We start from the raw sequence: 22888 nt of genomic DNA, 5'->3' as shown, positions 1-22888 counted from the left end.
TAGTAATTGTTCTTAACTCCGACACAGAAATAAATATATTTCATTATTACAAATTCTAACATTATGCCTAGCAGGTAGCTCCACAAATACTTGCTGAATAATAGAAAAATAAATGTTTAAAGGTCAATTGTTTTATTTGGCTAAAAAATATAATGTTAGGCAACTGAGCATGTCTAATGTCACTAATCCATTTTTCAGGGAGTATTACTGAAATGTTCAGTAACATTGTATGCACTCCAAGATTCACCAAGCGGCTTCCTGGGTTCCATTTTCCTATGGTCTACTAGTATATCACATGATAATGCTGTATATTTACCTGGTACACACAGCCTACCGAATTTATGGTTGGATAAAATAGTTGGAAATGTTCACTGTACTCCATTCTCATTTAGAAAGACAACTGTCCATGGGTGATTTCTATTGCCAGAATACATGTTTGTATTCATATACAACATATATACTTGTAGCTTTCACTATCTTTTAAAGGGAACATAAAATGAAAACGACCATACAATGCCAAAAATGAATATAAAACTGATCAATGTCAATAATTCACATTAACAAAGGAACACTGGGAATACTAACCAATGAATTAGTGCATAAAGAATAATCCAGTCCTGCTACATTTTTGCTTGGAAATAGTAGCAAGACATTTAGGCAGAAAAGGGAAAGATGGTAAAAACTACGCCTCTCCTTACCCCAAATGGACAGGCTAAATTCTGATGCTAATCCAATAATGTAAACTTGCATGACTAGGTGACTTGCATGACTGTAGTTCTTTAATAATTATCTACAATGAAACACACTCCGATCTTCAAAAAAATAAAACCAAAACTAAAATGTTAATCCTTTAGCGAGTTGTAAATAAATTTCATATATTGAACCTCTAAATCCCATTGTTTGTCTGGGCAAGGTCTAGACCCCTGTACCTCTAACTGCTGCCCCTCCCAAACCTGGTCCCAACCAACCACCTAGCTCCCTCTACTTCTAACTAACGTACATGGACCACAAGCCATTGCCCAAACTATCAAATCAATGTCTGTAACTTTCCTCAGCTTTTTACCCAAGTGAACGAAGAACACCTAATATATATGGCAGGTTAGTAAAGAGTCCTTCATGAGAAAAAACAAAGCAGGAGAGAAAGTACTGTGGTAGGGAGGGACCAAACCATGAGAAACGGTATCCAGGGAAGACCCAGTGTAATAATAGTAACAAGAACCATTGCAACAGCAGCAGGAACATCTGAGTCTTTATCATCTGCTAATCGGTATCCTAATTGCCTTACATGTGTTAACTGATGTAAAGCCAACAATAACCTCATTATTGTCCTCGAGAGGAAACTGAAATACTAAGAAGCGACTTGCCAAGGTCACGCAGTGAAACTGGTGAAGTGGCGAAGCCAGCGTTAGGATCCAGGCATGCTCCGACAGCTATGCCTCACCAACCACAGCCCACGTCACGCTTCTATGAATGAATTAAATAAGTGACGAAATGAATGCAGACTGCAGCAACGGGCTCAAAAGACCACAGAGCAAACCTCAGCCTCAGAGGCTGGTACGTTTGAGCAGCTTCTGATACACATTGACAGACACTGCCCACCAATACCTAGAGGTGACAGACGCCCTGACAAATGGCAGGTGGGCGCCTGCTGTGAACAAAAATGACAATGGCTACCTTCTCAATACCTGGTAAAGTGTACTTTAAATTTCTACAGGACAGTTATCACAAATAAAAATTACACAAGATAATGTCACAAAAATCACATGGTAAAAAATTATTTTTAATAAAGAAGGCAAACAAATGCGATATTATCATTTCAATGATGAATAAATGCTGAATACATATTTTATACTGTGGCACAAGTTACTGTCCATTTCCAATTTTCCATATTAACGAGAAAGGTTAAATGACCAAGGTTCCAACTCCTCTCTTCAAATGCCTCAACTACCCTTTACCAAGCAAACAGACAACCCTGTTACAATTGCTGATCACTGAAGTCCTAAATGACCCAAAATAAATAATTTGCTCACTAACTCCTTGCTTGTTATTTATGCCTAATCAGTGAATGCCAATAAGCGAGAAAGCAAAGGGAAATCAAAGTACTGCTGACATGATAGGCAAGAAAATATTCTACAATGGTGAGAATAAAAAGACTTCTATCTAGATATGAACAGACATTTCACCACAGAAGACACATGAAACACCAATCCTATATAATAAAAGCCTAATATGCTGTGTCCGGTTGTTCAGTCATCCGTTCAACCAATCAAAGCGTAATATGTTAATGATATGCTAAGGCTGCTCAACCGTTCGCTATGATGTGCACTGACTACCAGAGGGCAGACACTCCAACCGGTAGGTTAGCTTGCTGCTGGGGTCCAGCCGATCAGGACTGAGCGAGACAGGCCAGACACGCCCTGGACCCCTCCCGCAATCCCTCCCTGGCCCCAATCGCGCAAAGGATGTCCGGCTGCCAGGCCTAAGCAAACTGCAAGAGGGCACAGGCCAGGCTGAGAGACCCCCCCCACCCCCCCGGAATGCATGGATTTTCTGCACCGGGCCTCTAGTAAGTAAATAAAAAAGTTTAGTATCATTACTCAAAGAAATGTAAATTAAAACCACAATGAGATGCCAGTAGACAGTAGTCCCCCCTTATCTGTGGTTTCACTCTCTGGGCTTTCAGTCATGGTCTCAAAAATGTTAAATGGAAAATTCCAAAAACAAACAATCCATACGTTTTAAATTACATGCTATTCTGACGAGTGTGAAATCTCATGCTGTCCCTCTCTGTCCGCCTGAGATGTGACTCACCCCTCTGTCCAGCGCACCCACACTGCGCATGCTCCCCGCCCATTAGCCGCTTAGTGGCCTTCTAGGTCATCAGGTCGCAGCATCACAGTGCTTGAGTCCACGTGACCTTAGTTTACTCTACAATGGCCCCAAGCACAAGAGGAGTGATGTGGCCACTCGGATCTGCCACGGAGAAGCCGCAAGTGCTTCCTTTACGTGAACAGGTGAGTGCAGTGCAATAGGATATTCTGAGAGAGAGACCTCATTATGTAACTCTTATTAAAGTATATTGTTAACATTGTTCTGTTTTATTAGCTATTATTGTTAATTTCTTGCTGTACCTAAATTAACTTTACTATCGGAACGTGTAGATAGAAACAAACATAGCACATATAGGGTTCGATACTACCCGTGGCTTCAGGCATCCACTGGGGGTCTCGGAATGTATCCCCTCCCCCCACACACACCATGGACAAGAAGGGGACTACTGTACAGTCACTGAGACAGCCAGACCTAAGAAGACGGACAACACCAAGCGTTGATGGGGATACAGAGAAACCACAACTCGTATTGCTGGCGAGGCTGTGAAACCATACAACTCCTTGGGAAACCAGTTTCACAGCTTCTTAGCCACTTAACATACACTTAGCATGTATGGTAACACATACACTTAGCATGTGATCCAGAACTCCCACTCCTTGGTTTTTGCCAAGAATAACAAAAGCATCCGTCCACACAAGGGCTTGTGCTCAAACATACAAAGGAGCTTTATTCTAATAGCTTCGACTGGAAACAAGCAAGCTGTCCACGAAAGGTGAATGGAGGAGGTGTGGTATCAACATATAGTGGGACACCAGGCAACGGAAAATGGAACAAAAACGGATAGACACAAGCATGAATGAATCGCAAAAACATGTTGGTGAGAGAAGAAAGCAAAACATTAGTGAGTGCATACTGTACGCTTCCACTTAGGAATAAATTTGCAAATTCTTGAGCCACCACCAGAGAACATACAAAGATCCAAAATTCACACATTATGCAAGCCAGCCCTCAACACTGGAAAGCTACATACAACAGAATTTTCTGACCTTACAAAGTTAAGAACAATCAGCATTATCTTCCAAGTCTTGGTTTCTGCATCTATAATAACGCAGTAATAGCTCATAAACTTCGCAAATTTAGTTATGAGCATTAAACAAGCAGCTAATGTGCTTAGCGTAGTGCCTGGCATACGGTACGAGTGCACTAAGTGCTGACTAATTACTGGGGCTGTTGTGCAATCACCATCACAATCACTGTAATCACTGATGGGGAGGCCAATGCATTCGGAAAGACAGAACTCAGAACACAGACACGTGGAGCAGACGGATGTCACTGGAAATCAATTAGTTCACATTCCTGTTAAAATCTCATCACTTTGCTCACGACGTCAGAAAGGCAAACATTACAGCGAACGCCAAATTAGAACTTCTGGAATCTATTTGGAATCATTTACTATCTGATACTAATCTTGAAAAAAAAAAATGCTGCTAAGGTCTTACGAGGATGCAGAGGCATATAGATAGATACTAAGTCACCAGACACAGTATCTTTAAGTCAGTAAAATCTCACAGAAGCAAGCATTGAAGGAAGAAAGGGATGTTAAGCAGCCAGGGCCTGTTCCCCTTACAGGAGGCAAGAAAGGAAGATGACACAAACTTGAGTAGGTGTGCTGAACAAAAAGAGCAAAGCGGGGCGCAGGGGAGACAGATGGGCGCAGCACAATGACGCGCCCCCTTGGAGATGGGAAAGCATCTGAGTTTAACGTGACAAATAAATGCAAAGGTCAGAGAGAGGCAGGCTAATCCGGGCACCTGGAATCAGGCGCAATCCCAGCCCTGAGTGCGGGTGAAGGGCTGGTTCTTGTATAAGCCCCCCTACAAGGCAACCTGTTCCATCCTCTGCCCGGGGATGGAGCGGCGAGCATTTGTGTCCTGTGTGACAATATACTAACGCCAAGAAATGCCATTGTCCACCACGCCCGTCCACCTCCATCCATATCCCCTGACCTGCCCACGAGGCCCAAAGCATCTCTTCACGCGGCTGCTGCTCTTTTTTAAAGAAATACCCAACAGCTTTCCCGGGTAGAATTCGCACACCATACAATTCACCCACTTACAGTGCACACTGGAGTGTCTTTATAGTCGCAGGGATGTGCAACTGTCACCACTAATCGCAGAACCTACTCACCCGGTACCATGCGCAGTCACTCCCCGCTCCCTATCCCCGCCCGCACCCCGGCCCGCAGCAGTGGGGCATCTGCTCCTGTCCCCATAGTTTGCCTGCTCTGGACGTTCTGTGTGATGGGACCACACCAGCCAGGCAATGGGCACACGGACTTCAGGTGGGAGACGGTGCAGAGGTGACACTCTGCCCGCATCAGCTCAGGCCACTTCTTGCCACCAGCTCCCTTAAGGAAAGCTTTTATGGACAGGTCTCTGGCTATCAGAACTGCAGACAAGGGGCGTGGCTCAGTGGTTGAGTGTTGACCTATGAACCAGGAGGTCATGGTTCAATTCCCCATCAGGGCACAGGCCTGGGTTGCGGGCTCGATCCCCAATGGGGGGGATGTAGGAGGCAAACGATTCATGCTTCTCTCTCATCAATTGATGTTTCTCTCGCTCTCTCCCTCTCCCTTCCTCTCTGAAATCAATACAAATAGATGTTAAAAAAGAAAATGCATAAAGAGCATGTCAAGTCATTATCTAAGACTCAGGGAAAATATGAAAAAAAAAATAGGAAATGAAAACTCATAAGTGAGGTTCCAAAGACGGGCAACTGGGCACAGGTACTGCCTGCCTTTCACCCCAAAGACGCAGAAGGTTTCCATTGGTTACACAAGACTTCTGATGTTCCAGCCAATATGCCCTTTAATTCTGGTGGATAGTTTTACACAAAGAAATGTAACATGGCTAATGAAACAAGTCAACTTCTACAACAACAGAAAACACTGACAAAAAATCCTTTTTCATTCTAGGGAAAAAGTGCTTACAGGTAATACATATTTCAAACAACTAAATTCTAGAGATCACTCAGAAAGAACTCCCATGCCTAATTCCTACTTTATTTTAAATTTCTCTTGTTAGAAAGCATAAAAGACAGAACCAATTAACTTCAGCTACAATGAACATATATAGTGCCACCTTATTCAACTCAACAAGGCGTGTGGCGTCTAAGAATGACACACCTACCATTCATTATAACTAAAGGACAATTCTCAAGATCATAAAATAAAACTGGGAAAACCAAAAGAGAGGAGAAAAATAATGAAGAGAGTACATGTGGTGTAATTTTCAAAGAAGATCATATCCATCAGCTCAGTCAGAAGGGTAGAAGCCACCTTTCCTGAGAACTTCCCACGTGAGAATAAAAAGGTTCCACAGAAGCCCGTGGCTGAATATGGGCCCATACCTCATTCGTGTGACAATAGAGCCGAGGTTTCCAATACACGTCCTAGAAACCAACCTTGGGATAAAGAACCTTGCTTTGCAGATAAAAGCATGTAAGACTCTTGCCACCCCCCAGAACCCGCAGCTGCGTGCTGTCCGAATGCAGCCGGAGTGTTTGTACTCAACCAGAGGCCTGGTGCACGGGATTCGTGCACTGGTGGGGGCGTGGCCTGCGGGGATCAGCCACTCATCCTGGTCAGCCAAGCGGCCGTGGACCCGCCCTCTGAGCGGCTGCTCCCTGGTCCAGCATCTTCCGTGGAGCCAGAGCACTCGCCTCTCCAAGGGACCCGGTCGGGGCTGGGCCCAGGGACAGGAACACTGAGAGGCGGCAGAGTAGGCCACGAACCCACCTCCCAGCCTCCGGGGTCAGCTCTGGTGGCGCTGTGCGGCCTGTGGGTGTCTGGAGGAGGCAGCAGGGAGCGAGGAGGAGGAGCCTGGGGCGAGGAGGCAAGGATCGCAGCCTGGGTTCCTGCCCGACCCAGGGTTCACAGCGGGAGCAGCCACTCATCCCAGTCAGCCAAGGAGGAAGCTCCTGCATTGAGCGTCTGCCCCCTGGTGGTCAGTGCATGTCATAGCGACTGGTTGTCCAGTCATTCTGGTCGTCCCACCTGTCAATCGCTGGGCTTTTATTACACAGGATTAGCCTATTTCCCAGACAAGGAGCTTTCTGGAGTCCCTAGCTCACCAGAGGAAGTTGACTGCCCATGTCCTTTCTTAACTAAAAGCTCTGTAGCACTGACAGCATAAATCAGCAATTTTCAACCTTTTCCATCTCACGGCACACACAAATGAATTAATTACTAAAATTCTGCGGAACGCCAAAAAATATGTATTTTTTGCCACTCTGACAGAAAAATCGGTATGATTGTGATTCATTCACACCAGACAGCTATTGTTGTGTTGGCTGTTGTTGTTTTTTATTTGACATCTAAGGGAAAAGACGTCAGTGCCCGACTAAATAGTCAGGTTTTAAAAATTCTTGCAGCACACAGGTTGAAAATCACGGGCAAAAATCGAGTCCCACTCCCTCTCCCCCAAAAGAAGAGACTTTATTCAGAACAATGGTGACAGAGTATCTAAGTAACTCTAAAATTTATTTCCCTAAACCACATGAAAAAAAGGCAAAGGAAATTCTACAAAAAACGACAAAAACACGCTTTCAGCACCGCCTGAAGACAAGGAATGCTGAAACCACAAAATGAGGAATGAGACCAGAACACTCACCCCATCCCAGCACTCGGGGTCTCAGGCTTGTCCCTTCTCCCCTACTGTCCCCTACTGGACACAGGCTTGGTGGCAAGGAGGCTAGCAAAGCAGACGGGGGGGGGCGGGGGGGGGTGGCATTAGCAAGAACGCCCGAAAATATTAAACCTACCCTGAATCTGAAAAGACTGGAACCGAGCCTGGTGGATAGGAACTGGGAAGGAAGTTCAAAGTTCTGGCGATTTAAAGGCACAGGCACCAATCAAGACGTCCCTGCCATGTACAGGGGCCACCCGTGCCACATGTGGCTTCCGGGGGAGGAAACGGAGAAGGAAAAGGGATGTCCTTTGGCAAGTGGACAGTAAAGGGAAACAGAAAAGGGGAAAATCTAAGGTCTTGGAAAGACCAAACAGAGTCGCAACATTGCAAGTCTCGCAACCCTTCTCTGACCATTCAAACCAACCAAAACCACTGAAGTAAGAGGACGGTCTACGCTGACAGAAGAGGGCACCATTAGACTAGGAACACCACAAACGCCCCCACCGTAAAGACGAACAAAGGACACGGGAATGCAGGAGACCAGGAAACAGAATTTGACCCATACCAACTGAGCGAAACCCCTCAAAACAACCCCAAAGCAGGTGAGAAAAGGGCAACACAAAACTCCAAAGAGAATTCAATGAAAACCACTTTGAATCAGAGATTCAGACATTAAAACCCCAAACGGTCCAAATACAGAAAAGCTGGCTGCATTCAGAAAAGAAATAGACAAAATGAGACGTTGTCACAGAATGAGACGCCCAAGGGAGAACGGGCTCAAAACCAATGAGCTACCACAGTCCACGGCGTGTGCTATGAGCCACATCCATCCACATCTGTGTTACGTTTCATCTGGTTTCACGCAACTCCCTGTCCGCCACTTCACACTGACTCACAAGCCACAGCCCTCCGACGCCCACCTATGTGAGCACACTTGTTTTTCACAGTGAAGTGCCATATTTGCTATGTACTCACGTATTACTTAACCATTTAACATGTCCAAAACCACGCTGCTATTTTAAACAGGTTTATTCGGTTCCTACTCTCTCTTTTTAATGTGTCACTAACAAAGTTTTTGAGTTTGTTCCCCAACTCCATTTATCCCATGAATCCTGTGGTATTTATTGCACAACTTCGTAGAACTCAGGGAATTTAGGGACACACAGGCCGTACCAGAGACCTGACTGTAGCTGTGCACGTGTGGGTTAGTACACATATGTATGTTCCTTCGCTTTACTGAGAAGGCCTAGGAACGCCAAAAATATGTATTTTTGACACCCCCACCCAATGAGCACAGAACTTGGTTTCTAAACACCAGCGCCCAGAGCTTGGTTTCTAAACACCAGCCTCCAAAAGATGATTCCAGGCCTAGGACGGGGACAGGTAAAATGCAGGCTGAGCCTGCAGCTTCTTACAGTCCCGGACAGTAAGGAAGTTCGTCAAAAAGGATGGGGACAGGCCAAAAGGACACAACAGGCAACCAGAGGGACTCCCAAAGGCCAGCGCGGGCCGATCTGAGCAATAAAGTAAATAATGACAGCATGAAATCATAGCCTACAGATAAAATACCTTTGGGTCTATCCTCTATAATAAAAGGCTAATATGCAAATTGACCGAACAGCAGAATGACCGGTTGCTATGACATACACTGACCACCAGGGGCAGACGCTCAACGCAGGAGCTGCCCCCTGGTGGTCAGTGTGCTCCCATAGGGGGAGCGCTGCTCAGCCAGGAGCCAGGCTCACAGCTGGCGAGTGCGGTGGCGGGGAGTGGGCCTAAGCCATCAGTCGGATATCTCCCAAGGGCTCCCGGTCTGCAAGAGGGCACAAGCCAGGCTGAGGGACACACACACACACACACACACACACACACACACCCCTCAAGTGCACGAATTTCGTGCACCGGGCCTCTAGTACCAATATAAATAAGTGACTAAATAAATAAATGATGGAGGAGGGACAATTCTTCCTTATGGTAGACTTTCAGTTGGTAAATGAAGGAAAAACAAAATCATTAGTTAAACATTACAGTAATAATTGCTGTAGATAAGGTCCACTGATGGATGCTAAAAGGAGTGGGTGAAAGTCTGAAGAGAAACAGGAAATCTAACATAGACTCTCCCCCCAGATACATACCATTCTCAAAGAGAAAAGCTAACTTTCAATGGAGAAGCCAGGAGAGGCCATCTTAACTGTGTGACCAATAAGAACATCACCAGGAATAAGACACCGATATAAACGTACCTCTGGGCATGCTACCATTACTCTGGTGGTGTTATTGCCCAAAGAGAAACCCAAACTCAAAGACATTCTAGAAAGGAATAACCAGTACTTCTCAGGAGCATCCAGATCACCAAGACAAGAACGAGTCACAGCAAGACTTCTCCTTATGCTTCTTGTACAAAGATCCCCTCGGGTCCCTGCCCATTTCATTTCTTCACTCCAGTCCTCTCCCAACACGCATGTCCTGGCCAAATCCTTGGGCCTCATGACCAGGAACTGCCCCACTTCTGACAGTGAGCCCTTCCCACCTCTGACCTAGCTGTTTATCACCCATCAGGCGCTCCATCACAGGTAAACACATCGACGTCCTCACCCTGCTCCTCCTCCTGGCTTCCATTCAGTACGCTGCCCACTCATTCCCCCGATTGCCCATACACCTCATCTTCACCCCTCACTCTTTCTTTCTTTCACCTTCCACATGCCTCCCATCACGGAGGCTTTTCACTCTGCCGCCCACCTCTCTCTCAAACCCACCAATTCCTCCCACCCCCACCCCCACAGCTGTAGCGAGGCACCTGACCCCTTTTAACCAATTTGCTGCCAGCCCTTTAGTTCTCCCCGCCTACCAGTCTTAACTCTCTCCAAAGATCTCTCCACAGTGTAGTCCATCGCCTCCCAGGCTTAGGGTGCTTCCCTCCGCCCTCGGACCACGTACAAATCCCCTAACGTGGCTTAAGGGCTCTTCAGTCTGCCCCAGTCTGCCCGTTTCCCCCTTCAAGCCCCACCTCTGTACTCCCGCGGGGCCTGCTGCTCTCTCTGGCTCTGCCCGGCCTGTGCCCGGTGCGCTGAGCTTCTCCAAGCAATGCAGGCTCTGTGAGTGCATCTCTTGTCCTTAACACAGGCCTGGCGAACGCTGTCCCCCGCCTCCTCACACAGCTGTCCTGTTCACTCTGCAGGGTCCAACCTGAACTGAAGGTGCCACTTCCGGAATAAACGTTTCTGCCTCCTTCGCAACTGGGTGGATCGCCCCTTCTTTGCGTTCCCGGAACCTGCACGGTCCACATCAAGCACACAGCAAAGCAGTGATGAACACGTCTGTCCATACCCCCCTCATCGCACTGTGAAAGTCGAGCCCGGGCACTGAGCGCCTCATCACCGAGCCGCGTGGACGGAACGCATAAGGCAAGGACCAGCCCTGCGAATCAATCGCCAAGGCACCACAACGCTTACACAGAAGCCAGCCTGTGAACCCCGGGCTCGGGAGCACAGTATGCCTTCCACTAGCTTTGCGGCACTTCATTTTTACTTTCATAAACAACCCCATGTTGATTAGACATGAAGCAAGCCAAGTTACAGAGCATCTAGATAGCATCTCATTGGATAATTAAGCGATGCGCAGAAAGGGTGTTACTTGCTAAAGAACAAAACACTGGAAAACAGCAATGCCAAGACTGGGCATTTTGATGTTCTTCAACTGCATACTTGAAGCTCAGGAACCAGGGTTTTAAATGCTGAAGTTGAAAAACTTGACCGTTTTTCATTTCTTCTAGGAGAGCAGATTACTAAAAACAGAGCAAATGAATCACCAATTCACTTTAAAGGATCCACAAAATTACCTAAAATGTTATCACAAACAGAAGAATATTTAATTACGGTATGAGAGTAATAAAGATAATACTGAGTCATTATTTTAATTATATGTTATAAACAACACATGGGTATCAACTATATTCCAGGCCTGTGGAACATACTCGCTGAATATCTAAAGAGAGATAAAAAACAGGATTCTTACTCCCAAGAGGCTTACGATGTGGAAAACAACAGACAACCATTGCAAAATGCTATAGAACAATCAGGTGGAAGTCGTCGCTTAAACTGTTGACACTTTCAGGGGAAAGCCTTTCTCCTCCGAGCGTTGGGAATGTAAGAAGGTACACCCTGCTGCGCGAGGCATCAGCAGAAACTGGCAGTGTCTTAGCCTGGGCAGCGGAGAGGCCTCCGGAACCACGCAGCCTGTGTCCCAAGCACTCCTACCTCCTGCCCAGGTCTCGCTTCTAAATACTCTCCCCCGATCAGAGAGACCAGGCCTCCCCGAAGAGAGGGCTGGAGGAAAAGCAGAAGGGGAGCCTGGAATAACTCCTGGCCCCCAAAGAAGGAAGTGCTCCAGAAATGACAGGCGCGTGTCAAGACGATCAAGGAGTGAAGCTGAATTATGGAGCGCCCACTGACCGAATGTGAGTCCGTGCAGGACATCAACTCATCAAAATGAGTCCTGTACTGATAGGCAATAGAGTGTAACCTACCTGATTAAAAAAAAAAAAGAGTCGATGAATTTATGGAGATATTAAATAAGCAAATGAGAAGGCAAAGTTCTTCTTTACAATGGAGTCAAATGCCAAGCAGTAAATGTGGGACGAATCATAGAAAAACACCGTTTTGAAACCATTGTGTAATAGCTGATTCAGGCAAGAATCCTCAATGACTGCTAAAAGTATTATGTGAGCATTTTAGGGAGGACAGAGTATTTACAGTCCCAAAGTGTCTCCCCACAAATGATTCAATCAGAGCAACGATTACAATGATCACTTTATATGGGGGAAACTGGCAGGCAAACCTCCCCTAAGGGGTCCACGCGCACATCATCAACGGGCAACCTGACATCACACCGCCTCCTAACGTGGTGCCGAGGGCACGCCATCCCTTAGGAGGTATTCCCGCCCAAAAAGCTTAGCCAGGATCCAACACAGCAGCAGGAGGACGAACCCAAACCGACGGCCATCCTACAAAGGGCCTGTGCTCCTCAACACTTTTAAGTCAGAAAAAAGAAAAAAGGGGAAAAAAGGTTGAAGGACTGTTTCAGATGAAAAGAGAGCAGATGTGACAATTATAATGGAATAGATACTACATTAGAAACAATGCTACTAAAGAATTGGCATAAATAAGATTTCAACAGGAACTGCCTATTACAGCATCAATATATTAAATTTCCAGAATCCACCACAACGGTTATGTAAGAATGTGTTTTGTTCTTCGAAGGTATCAGCTAAGACAATTAGGGTAGAGGATCATGATGTGTGCAACCTACTCTCAAATGGTTCAATAAAAATAGTTGTAAGAGGAAGAAGCCCGGCCGGCATGGCTCAGTGGTTGAGTGTCGACCTAGGAACCAGGAGGTCACAGATCGATTCCCCATCGGGGCACATGCCCAGGTTGCGGGCTCCATCCCCAGTGTGGGGTGTGCAGGACGCAGCCGGTCCATGATTCTCATCATGGATGTTTCTCTCTCTCTCTCTCTCTCCCTCACCCTTCCTCTCTGAAATCAATTTAAAAACAATTTTTTTTTAAAAGGAAGATGAAGAGGGGGGAAAGAGGAGGAAGAGGAAGCAAAAGGCGACCTACAGAGTGGATTCCTGCTATTACTTTACAAGGCGTGCTATGCCCAACGTGCGGTTTCCTTGTTATAATACACAGTGGTGAATGCAGCATCTCCATCGCTGTGCATCTGGGATGCTCTGCATCAGGTGACACGCCTCTGACTACCTGAGCCAGTGGTCGGCAAACTCATTAGTCAACAGAGCCAAACGTCAACAGTACAACGACTGAAATTTCTTTTGAGAGCCGAAAACCGACTTCTGCGCATGGGCCACGAAGTTTCAATCGCACTGTACGTGCGCGCCCGCACGTGGTATTTTGTGGAAGAGCCACACTCAAGGGGCCAAAGAGCCGCGTGTGGCTCGCGAGCCTCAGTTTGCCGACCAATGAACTGAGCCAACGTCCAGCTCTGGCATACGCCGGAAGATGTAACCACGGGGCTTCCAGCTGCAAATGAAATAAATACTAACATCTGTTTCCAGACGTTGCGGCCCTGTGTAAACACAAATAACGAAGCCAGCATGCCAAAGGTTAACGACGGGCAGGTAGATGGAAGTGTGTTGTATTATTATTGTAACTTTTCTTTTAAGTTTTTTCCCCAAAACAAAACAGAACAAACGCACACACAAAAACCTGCTTGCCAATACTAACGTTTTACTAGTGTTGGGAAACGGAGCCATTCCTGGACAACACCATCTTAACTTGCAGACTCTTCTTTTCCTTCCCCTCCATAATCCTTGTCAAATTACGGAGAACGCCATTAAGAAAAAGATTTGCAGTATCCAGATAAACATCCTGCTAACGTGGTCCCCATCTTGCAAATGGGATATAGTCCAAAACCCCACGTGTGAGTCAGCTGCTTACAACGTGGACTGATTTTCACTATTGCAAACAGTGGTTAGGTCCCCGACGTTGGGCAAAAGCTCTTGGCGAATCTGTTAGCAACGCAGGTGAAATCCACACTGTGTTTCCTGCAGACTGTGCTAAACTGCAGAGTCCCCTCCCCCTAGCCTTTCCGAGATAAACCAAAGTGGGTGGGTGAGCTGAAGGGAGGAACTGGCTGGAGGAGATGCTGGTGAGTAAGGAGCACCCAGTAACCCATTACACTTTCCAACACCTTTCACAGCGAGAGGCATGGCCAACGATGGATGGCGAGATGGAATATCGGGAAATGCCACCTGCACTCAGCAGCTCTGACTTACCGCCTGGACCCACAATGCTGATGGCAATGCGAATATGCATACCGATGCATACGGAAAGCACCTTTATCGTTCTGAAAGGCAGACCGGGAAAACCAGTTGTGGTTGATCTTTGTAGCTGATTAGGAAAACTGCCGCACTGGCTGAGCATTCCCCAGCTCCGTGATGGGCTGGTCTGTCCCGAGCCTGGGAGCCCTGGGTGCAGGCACCCAGCCTAGCACTCCAAACATTCTAAACTGGCATTTCTTTTACAGACAGTGTGTTGTATCAAGACCAAGGGAGAAACATTTTGTCTTGAGAGTTTAAAACTAGCATCACAGATGACAACTGAGCCACAACCTGAAGAATAATTAGTGCAATAGGTATATAAGCAAAGAAGCATGCCGATTCCTAGCAAAAATATGAACAGAAGACACCAAAGCACTCACTCACACATCTACCGTCATCCCATGCCAGGCAGTGTGCTAGTGCCTGCAGACACAGCCACCAACAGACAGACCAGGCCTCGCCTTCACAGAGTTTACATTCAGGTAAGAGAGAAAGGCCGTCAAGAAGCATTCACTAGCCCGGCGGTGTGGCTCAGTAGTTGAGCATCAACCTAGGAACCAGGAGATCACGGTTTGATTCCCGGTCAGGGAACATGCCCGGGTTGCGGGCATGATCCCCAGGAGGGGGCGTGCAGGAGGCAGCCGATCAGTGATTCTCTCTCGTCATTGATGTTTCTCTCTTCCCGCCCCCCCCCCACTCTTTCTCTCTCTGTTTCTTGCTCTCTGAAGTCCATAAAATATTTTAAAAAGAAAGAAAAGCTAAACAAGCTATGTGTAAATTACAGTAAGTATCTTAAAGGAAGTCAAGCAAGCTGTGTGACGACAGTAACGAACGAAGTGCGACATTAGACTGGAGAGTCTGCGTGAGGACGGGAACCCGCCTTATGAAGAGCATCTCAAGCAGCTATTACAAAGGCCAAGGACATCAAGGGCTACAAGATCACTGGCGGGGCCAGGTGGCTGAGGAGAAGCACCCTGGAAGGAAAGATGAGGAGGAGAGAAAGACCCTTCAGGCCACAGAGAGGAGAGGAATGGGAAGTCGGTGCAAGATTCGAAGCAGAGAAATGACAGGATTTAGCTCTTCAAATAATCCCTGGAGCTGCTGTGTGAGAAAAGACCTTGTGAGGAGCAAGAGAGGGAGCCAGAGCCCCGTGAGGAGGCCACTGCAGTGATGCATGCAGAAGGTAAGGGTGCTTGGCAATCAAGAGGTGGCCGGGAAGACAGAGGGGCGGACGGCTCAAGATAAACGCTGAAGGTGTGGCCGAAGGCGAGATCGGGCTGGATCTGGGAGGAAGGAGTGAATGCAGAAAGACAGCTTACGCTTTTGGCTCGAGGACTGCCATCCACGGAGATGGAGAAAGCCAGCGATGACACCAAGGCCTGGGGGTAGGAGGGAGGCAGAGGACTGTGGGAGCGGAATAAATAGCTATGTTTTCGTCACATGGCTAAAATTACGTTCGAAATCCCAACTAGATTTCCAAGTGGATATGGAACTGAAGGGCCATTCCGGGCGAGGAAAATAAACGTGGCAGCCATCAGCAGGCGTGGCTTCCCGGGAAGAGCCAGCAGCTGGCCTGAAGGGGGGCAGAGCAGTGAAGGGCAGAGGCTGACAATGAACCTGGGGAGAGAGGATAGAATCTACCGGGAAGTGAACCATGACTAAAACAATAGCCACAGCAGCAGTGGTAGTGAGAGTACTGGCAGGGACAGAAGTGACTGCATTTTAGGGACCAAGCACCGTGCTGAAGCCTTTATAATACACATCTCGCCTCATCCTCGCAACAACTCCATGAGGATGGAGACCTCGCCAAAGAACACGAAGTACTAGACTGGGTATTCTAAGACAGTATGATTTTATTTATTTTATTTTTTAAATCCTCACCTGAGGATATTTTTTCATTGATTTTTAGAGAGAGAGGGAGAGACACAGAGAGAGAGAGAAACATCAATGTGAGAGAGACACATCAATTGGTTGCCTGGACCAGGGCCTGGAGCCTGCAACCGAGGTACTGCCCTTGACCAGAATCGAACCCAGGCCCCTTCGGTCCCCAGTCAGATGCTCTATCCAGAGCCACACCGGCCAGGCAGCGGTATGATTCTAGAGGCCAATCTCTACCCCTTAAATGACTGCCTCTCTGCTGATTTTCATGCTTTCAAATTTTTTTCATTAAAGAAGAATGACGTTTAGACCTGAATTTTAGAAATGTAACTTCCATCTCTATGTAAAAGATGGATTGTTTGGCGGGGAGGGAAGAAGGGGAGAGATAAGAGGTGAGACAGGCAAACACAGTAGTAGTCAATGCAAGAGCACCTTGCTTTAATAAGCAGTTACCTGCCCAGGTTAAATGAAGAGGATCCCTTTCTCCCAGGGCGTCACAAATCATAACTCAAACTAACCCAAGTCAACCTGCACACTAGTACCCATGCTGCTGGTAACAAAGATAACCTGGTAAAGGGGTCCAGCTCATGCAGTATAAATTCACCACCCACTCCCAAAATAGTTCTCATAACCTAACTTTACTGATGGTTGAATTTTTTTTAAAGTTCAGACTAAAGTTTATATTTTTGTATAAAGAAGAAAATAAAAATAGTATTGATTCAAGACAGCCATAAAAAGATGTGGCGTGTTGATGTTTATTAGTAGTCTCATCCACTACTGTCTGTTTTTCATCCATGTTACCAATTCCTCTGGCTTCCAGCACCCTCAGATTCAACTAAAGAAGGAAGTTACCAGCTGTCACACATCAAGGTTCAAACACTGGCATTCTATCTCAGAAACCTGCCACTTTTTAACTTACATACGTATGACTCCATCTCAAGTGATTACTAAGACAATGTGATATTAAAAACAGTATGAAGTTCAATAAACAATTAAATTCAGTAAATACAAATAACCATTGAAATTGGTAAATAAAAACATATTAAAATATAGTATTTACTAATAGTTGGTATCAACACACATCAGGTGCTATGCGTGAGACTTAACAAATGGGTTTACGCTCAATTATAATAAACTAGACACAGGTCCACAGACTGGAGACTACACAGGTAAAGCACACACAGATAAATCATTTCATTCCACAAAGCAGGTAAAATGAAGAATAGAAATTACACAGGGGGAGGCAAAAGTAACTCTACAGTTGTTCATATAGAAAACAACCTATATATATAAAAGCCTAAGCGACCGTTCGACCGTTCGCTATGACATGCACTGACCACCAGGGGGCAGACACTCAACACACAGGCATGGAAACATGGAACAGACTGATGAACCTCTGACAGAAGGGGGTAGGGGGAAGAGATTAACCAAAGATTTTATATGCATACTAGAGGCCCAGTTCATGCACTGGTGGGGTCCCTTGGCCTGACCTGTGGGGATTGGGCCAAAACTAGCAATATGACATCCCCTGGAATGCGAAAGGGTGCAGGCCAGGCCAAGGGACCCCACCAGTGCACAAATCCGTGCACAGGGCCTCTAGTACAATAAATAATAGCACAAAAATAAACTGTTGCATGTACTCACAACTATAAACCTACTTTTGCCCCACCCTGTAGACTACCTCCTAAAGAAAAGCTATTTTTAAAATACACCTATGGCAGGTATATTATAAAAATATTTTTCTAATTTCAAATTTTAATAACTGCATCTTAACACAGTTAATTCCTAACTGGCACATTTCACTGAAGAGAAGGGAAGCTTATATTTAACTGTAACTTTTTTATTAATTTGGGGACATTAGAGAAGTTAGAATCAAACAATGATTGCAGATTAAAAATCTAATGTAGAAGAGCCAGGCAAACACTTTATGTAGACTTTGACAATGAGTTTGAGAGGCTGGGATATTGTGTCCCAAACAAATATACGTGCAATTCTCCTCTATTTACACGTTATAGGAAGTCCTTTGGTCACAGACACTACACGTACATGTACTAGGCAAAGTACCTACATAATCTCATTGGAAGGAAGGGATATATGGGGGAAGAAATCTCATTGGAAGGAAGGGATATATGGTGGAAGAAATCTCATTGGAAGGAAGGGATATATGGGGGAAGAAATCAAGCGAGATCAGGCCCTGTGCCTTTTTGTACACTGAGCCTCAGGCAGTGTGCTAGGCACTTTCACACCCATTATTTCACTTAACCCTAACAATTCCAAGGGGCAGGCAGTGTAATTCCTTCGGATTTTACAAACGTCTCATAACTCTGTCAGGGGTAGAGCTGAGACGTGAACCAAGATCTGAAGGCAAACGTGCAGGTCAGTCCCCGGTTCAGTGTCCTCCTGGGGGAGATTATCTAACGGGAAGACAGGTCTGCCTTGCCACATGTATATTCCTCTAATTACTTCATCTACTGAGAATGTTCACAGATTCTCCTTCTCTTCTAGAAAAGAGCAATCAGATCCCTCTCAACCCACAGGGCAGTATTCCCACTGTCCCATCACTGATAAAACTTCAGCAACACTTTGTAACATTCATAGGTACCCAGAGTATATCTTTAAACAAAACCACAAACAAACAAATAAAAACAAAAAGCAAGCAAACAAACAAGAGGGGTATGGTCTGATTACTGACAGTATAAATGCCCACAGACAACCCAGAACCATCATCACTGTATGTCCTCTTGCCAGATTAAAAACAGCAAAAGGAGAAAAAAAGGCTTCCCAAAACTTGGCTGACAACATGCAACTTGCCAACAACAAATTTGTTTACAGCCTCCTCCTCCTCGTAAGATCAGAACACAGATCTACTCCAGCTCAAACATTAAAATCATGTTCTAGTAGACATTTCCGTCGTTACCTAACTACCCTCAGCACACGCGTCACTATTTCTCTCCCGGGAACCAAATGAATGGCTGATGTTGCTATTGCTCGAATGTTAATACGATTAATGTTACCCCGAGCAGCATTCTAAATGGAAGATACAAAGCTATAATGCAACCGTTTTGAAAAATAAAACACCACTCAACATCTTTAAAAGATTACTTCCAGTTGTATTTACAAAAAAAATAAAAATAAAAACCTTTGTCACACCTACCTATTAAGGAAATATAAAAACTCCAAGAATATGGAAGGAGGTCATTATCAAGCCATACTTCAACACAATGACATTACACTTACTATTGCCGAATCCCAACGAGCTATGTTCCTTCCACTGAACAACCCTCACCACTCACTCAAATCCCTTAATTAAAAAAACAACAACACTTTTACTGAAAAGTAATTTCTGTCCAATATAATGTCATCCCCTTTGTTCCAACGTGAACAACACACACAGTTTTATACACAAGTAACAACAGTGTGTGAATTAAAAGAAACAGATAAGCAAGTTTGTTTAGGGAGGTCACTATTGCTTCAAGTAGTTACGTTTCTGTTGGAAACAACCTTGCAAACAAATTGCTACAGTCTGAAATCCACGAGATACCCAAAACCCAGTTTTAGCGCTTCAGAATACTTTCATCATTATAACACGATGATCACACCTTTTTCACAAGAATGCTCCCTGAGAACTGAAAGTGATTCCAGCATCAATCAGGGCACCGTCCTCCGCAGAACGAGCTGGTCTTCATAGTTCGTGACCCATAACGCGTTCACTCCCATCTGCTACAAAGTCTAACTCAAACCGGCATCCACTTTGGTGGAAACATTTTTTTTACTTTTTTTCCTTAAACAAAAGTTACCATACAGTGAAAGAAATGAGTTGACCAAGACCTCCAAAAATACACACACCCACCAAAAAAAAAAAAAAAAAGTGGACATCCAAAAGCCATAACAGCCCCATAGTTATTTTATTCCCCATTCCTCAATTCATTTTTTTTTAAAAAAACGCCATACTTAGGCTTTCAAAAAATTTTTTAACTATTCTGTTTACCTTTTGCACAGACTGTGCAAGCACTGCCAAGGTAACAGATTTTACAACTGACAACTGGCGCGCTTGGCAGTCGCCAAAACAACACAGCTGGATCCTTAAAGGGAAAGGACCGCCGTGCCATCCACACCCGATGGCGGCGGCGGCGGCTTCGGACAACCTTTCCCGCGCGCGTAGGAACACGCGAGGCGAGACCCACGGGAAACAGGCTGGAGAACAATTATTTGTTTTTAAAACGCACACCCCGTTGTTTGCACCTCGCAGCAGGAGGCCCCTCTGATCGTGGGGTGACTGCGGGGGGGACCCCCGCCCCCCTCCAGGTTAAGGATATGCCGCTTCCTTCCCTGTACACACGGTTCCCGAAGGGACCATTCCAGGAGGCCGGCTTCCTACCTCGTCTGCCCTTTCGGGGGGTAAAAAAACAACAATCAATGTTTTCTTAACTTGGAAACGCTCACTTTTTCCAAAGTTTTTTTTTTTCTTTCTTTCTTTTTTACTATGTCACCGCCTCACTTCATTCTCGCTGTTCGAAGACATAGATGATACTCGAACTAAAAGGCAAAGTTTCTACCGCACAAACCCTTCCCTGCGAGCCAGGACCCGCTGGGATGTCCGCCTCGGCCCCCGCCCCGCTTCCCCGCGATGCTTCCTCCGCGGAGGGTCCCGTGTCCGCCCGCGCCCGCAGGTGCGCCCGGCCGGGGCCACCTCCCCGACCCTCCAACAGCGACCCCGCCGCCACTGACATCTACACGCACCGGGAGTTCGCCCCAGATGTGCCGCCCCTTCAGACCGACCTTCTCCCAGAGCAGAAGTGGGGGGACCTCAAGTCCCGCAACAGCGAGCGCCCGAACGCCCCCCAGAGTGAGGGGGGCGGGGGGTGAGGGGGTCAATCCCTTCCGGGAGACCCCGGCCTCCGGGCGCGGGGTCCCGCCCCGGAAAGGCGCCAGGCCCCCAGGAGACTCCAACTTTCGGGGAGGTGACGTCCCCAGCCCCGAACGCCGAGCCGTGCGCGCCCCGAGGCTCCCGCAGCCGAGTCCGCGCTGCCCGATCCCTCCCTGGCCCCGCGGCACCCCTCCGGCACCCCTCCGACCCGGGCCCGCCCTTGGGGCACCCCGCCCCCACCTCCTCGGGTGCCTTGCCCCTCCGTGCGGACAGGACCGACCCGACCCCTCAAGGGCCACCTCCCCGCACCCGGCCCGCCCCAGCGCCGCCAGCCCGCGACACGGCCTCCCGCCAGCCGGACGCCGCCCTGTCCCAGTGTCGCTGGGGCCAGCGGGCTCCTTGCCTCGGTCGCCCTGCATCCCGCCCCAGCGAGCCATTGCCCCCGGCCGGCCCCGTCGTCGGAAGGCCGCCCAGTCCGGCACCCCCAGCCCCGAGCCCCGAGCCCCAGCGGCCCTCACCGTGCCCCGAAGCCGCGGGCAGGCGTGCACACGCCGCAGCCAGGACCCGCCGCCAGCACCGCGTCGCCCGGAGACGCCTCCCTCCCTCAGCCCGGGACTCGCCGGGACGGCCGCGCACGGATCCCCACACCGGGGCTATTTTTAGGAGCCAGGCCCGGGCCAGACCGGAACTCGTTCCTGCCCGCGCGCATGCGCACTGCGCGGGCGGCCACGGTGTCCCTCCGCCAGCCTCGCCTTCGCCCTCCTCTCCCCCGGATGCCCGGTTCGCTTCTCCCATGAGCTCTCCCTAGGGACCTGCTCTACCTCCTCGGTGGGCCCTCGAGTCCTGGGAATGGGAGAGGCACTGGTGAGGGCTGAGGGAGGCATGCCGATGGGGAGCGAGCGCCACTCCACAAGGACAGGAGGGCGGACTATGTTTTTCCGGGTGGGTTAGGAGACGGATCACCCGGCACAGGAAGGGAGATGACGGCGGCTTGGCGCCGGGCTGCGGGATGGAGCTGGCCTTCCTCTGAAGGGCCGCGTTCTCCAGGGAGGGATACTGGTCATTTGATGAGGGCTGGGGCGGCTCCCAGGGCGGGCTGGCCCGGTAGCGTCGCGCCCGGCCGCCCCCACCGCCCTGACCAGCCCGCGGGGGCGGGCCCCGAGCGCTCTAGAGTGACGCGGCCCGTGGCCAATGGCCGCGCGAGGCCGCCAGCGGCAGCCAACCCGGGACGCCAGGGGGCGGGGCCGGAGCATGAGGTCTCTTGCCCGACGGCGTCCGGCACCGCGCAGACGCCCCCTGCCGGGCTCTGGGGCCCGGCCAGCCCCCGCCCCGACGGCACACTTGGCCTCTCCCGACCTCGGCTCGCCTGGTCTGGCCAAAGCCCACGCCCTGTTTGTGGTCAGGGCCGCACCTGTGCCCACGCCTTGGCGGCCCCCAGGTTAACCTCATTGAGCAATCGCAATGGAACCCGGACCAGAGGAGAGAGTAGGGTTTGAAGGGCCTAGAAAGGCCCTTTGGGATTGGCCAGCCAAGCTCTCCAAGACCCAGGAGAGCCACAACCTTCTAGTCTTTTCTATCAGTAATAATCAATTACTAATAGAGGCGTAGCCAGCATGCCTTCTGTGCCAGACAGAGTTCACCAGCTCTTACAACATCACCATGAATAGATTCAGTTTCTGTTCCCATTTTACAGAAGAGGAAAGGGAAGCAGAGGTCACAGGGCTTAAGAGGAGGGCATGGAGGACTTGAACTACTTACTAACCACTCTGCCTGCGGCCTTTT

At 48.0% G+C, this 22888-nt stretch overlaps 1 protein-coding gene across 5 annotated transcripts in view; it reads right to left on the bottom strand.

Annotated features, from left to right (window-relative positions):
• The window catches only part of MEF2A (myocyte enhancer factor 2A), a 60946-nt gene extending 39171 nt beyond the window's left edge, over positions 1-21775 (bottom strand). For 4 of the 5 annotated variants that reach the window (XM_079763912.1, XM_079763910.1, XM_079763908.1 and 1 more), the window contains exon 1: positions 21625-21775. The gene's annotated coding sequence lies outside the window, so the exon portion shown is untranslated. The remainder of the gene's footprint in view (positions 1-21624) is intronic. The other variant, XM_079763909.1, reaches the window with a different exon arrangement.
• Positions 21776-22888: the final 1113 nt, after the last annotated feature.

The sequence above is a fragment of the Cnephaeus nilssonii genome, assembly GCF_951640355.1.
Source record: "Cnephaeus nilssonii genome assembly, chromosome: 24".
Classification (NCBI taxonomy): domain Eukaryota; kingdom Metazoa; phylum Chordata; class Mammalia; order Chiroptera; family Vespertilionidae; genus Cnephaeus; species Cnephaeus nilssonii.
Note: the sequence above shows the minus strand (reverse complement) of the source record. Positions and strands in the feature narration are given on the sequence as shown.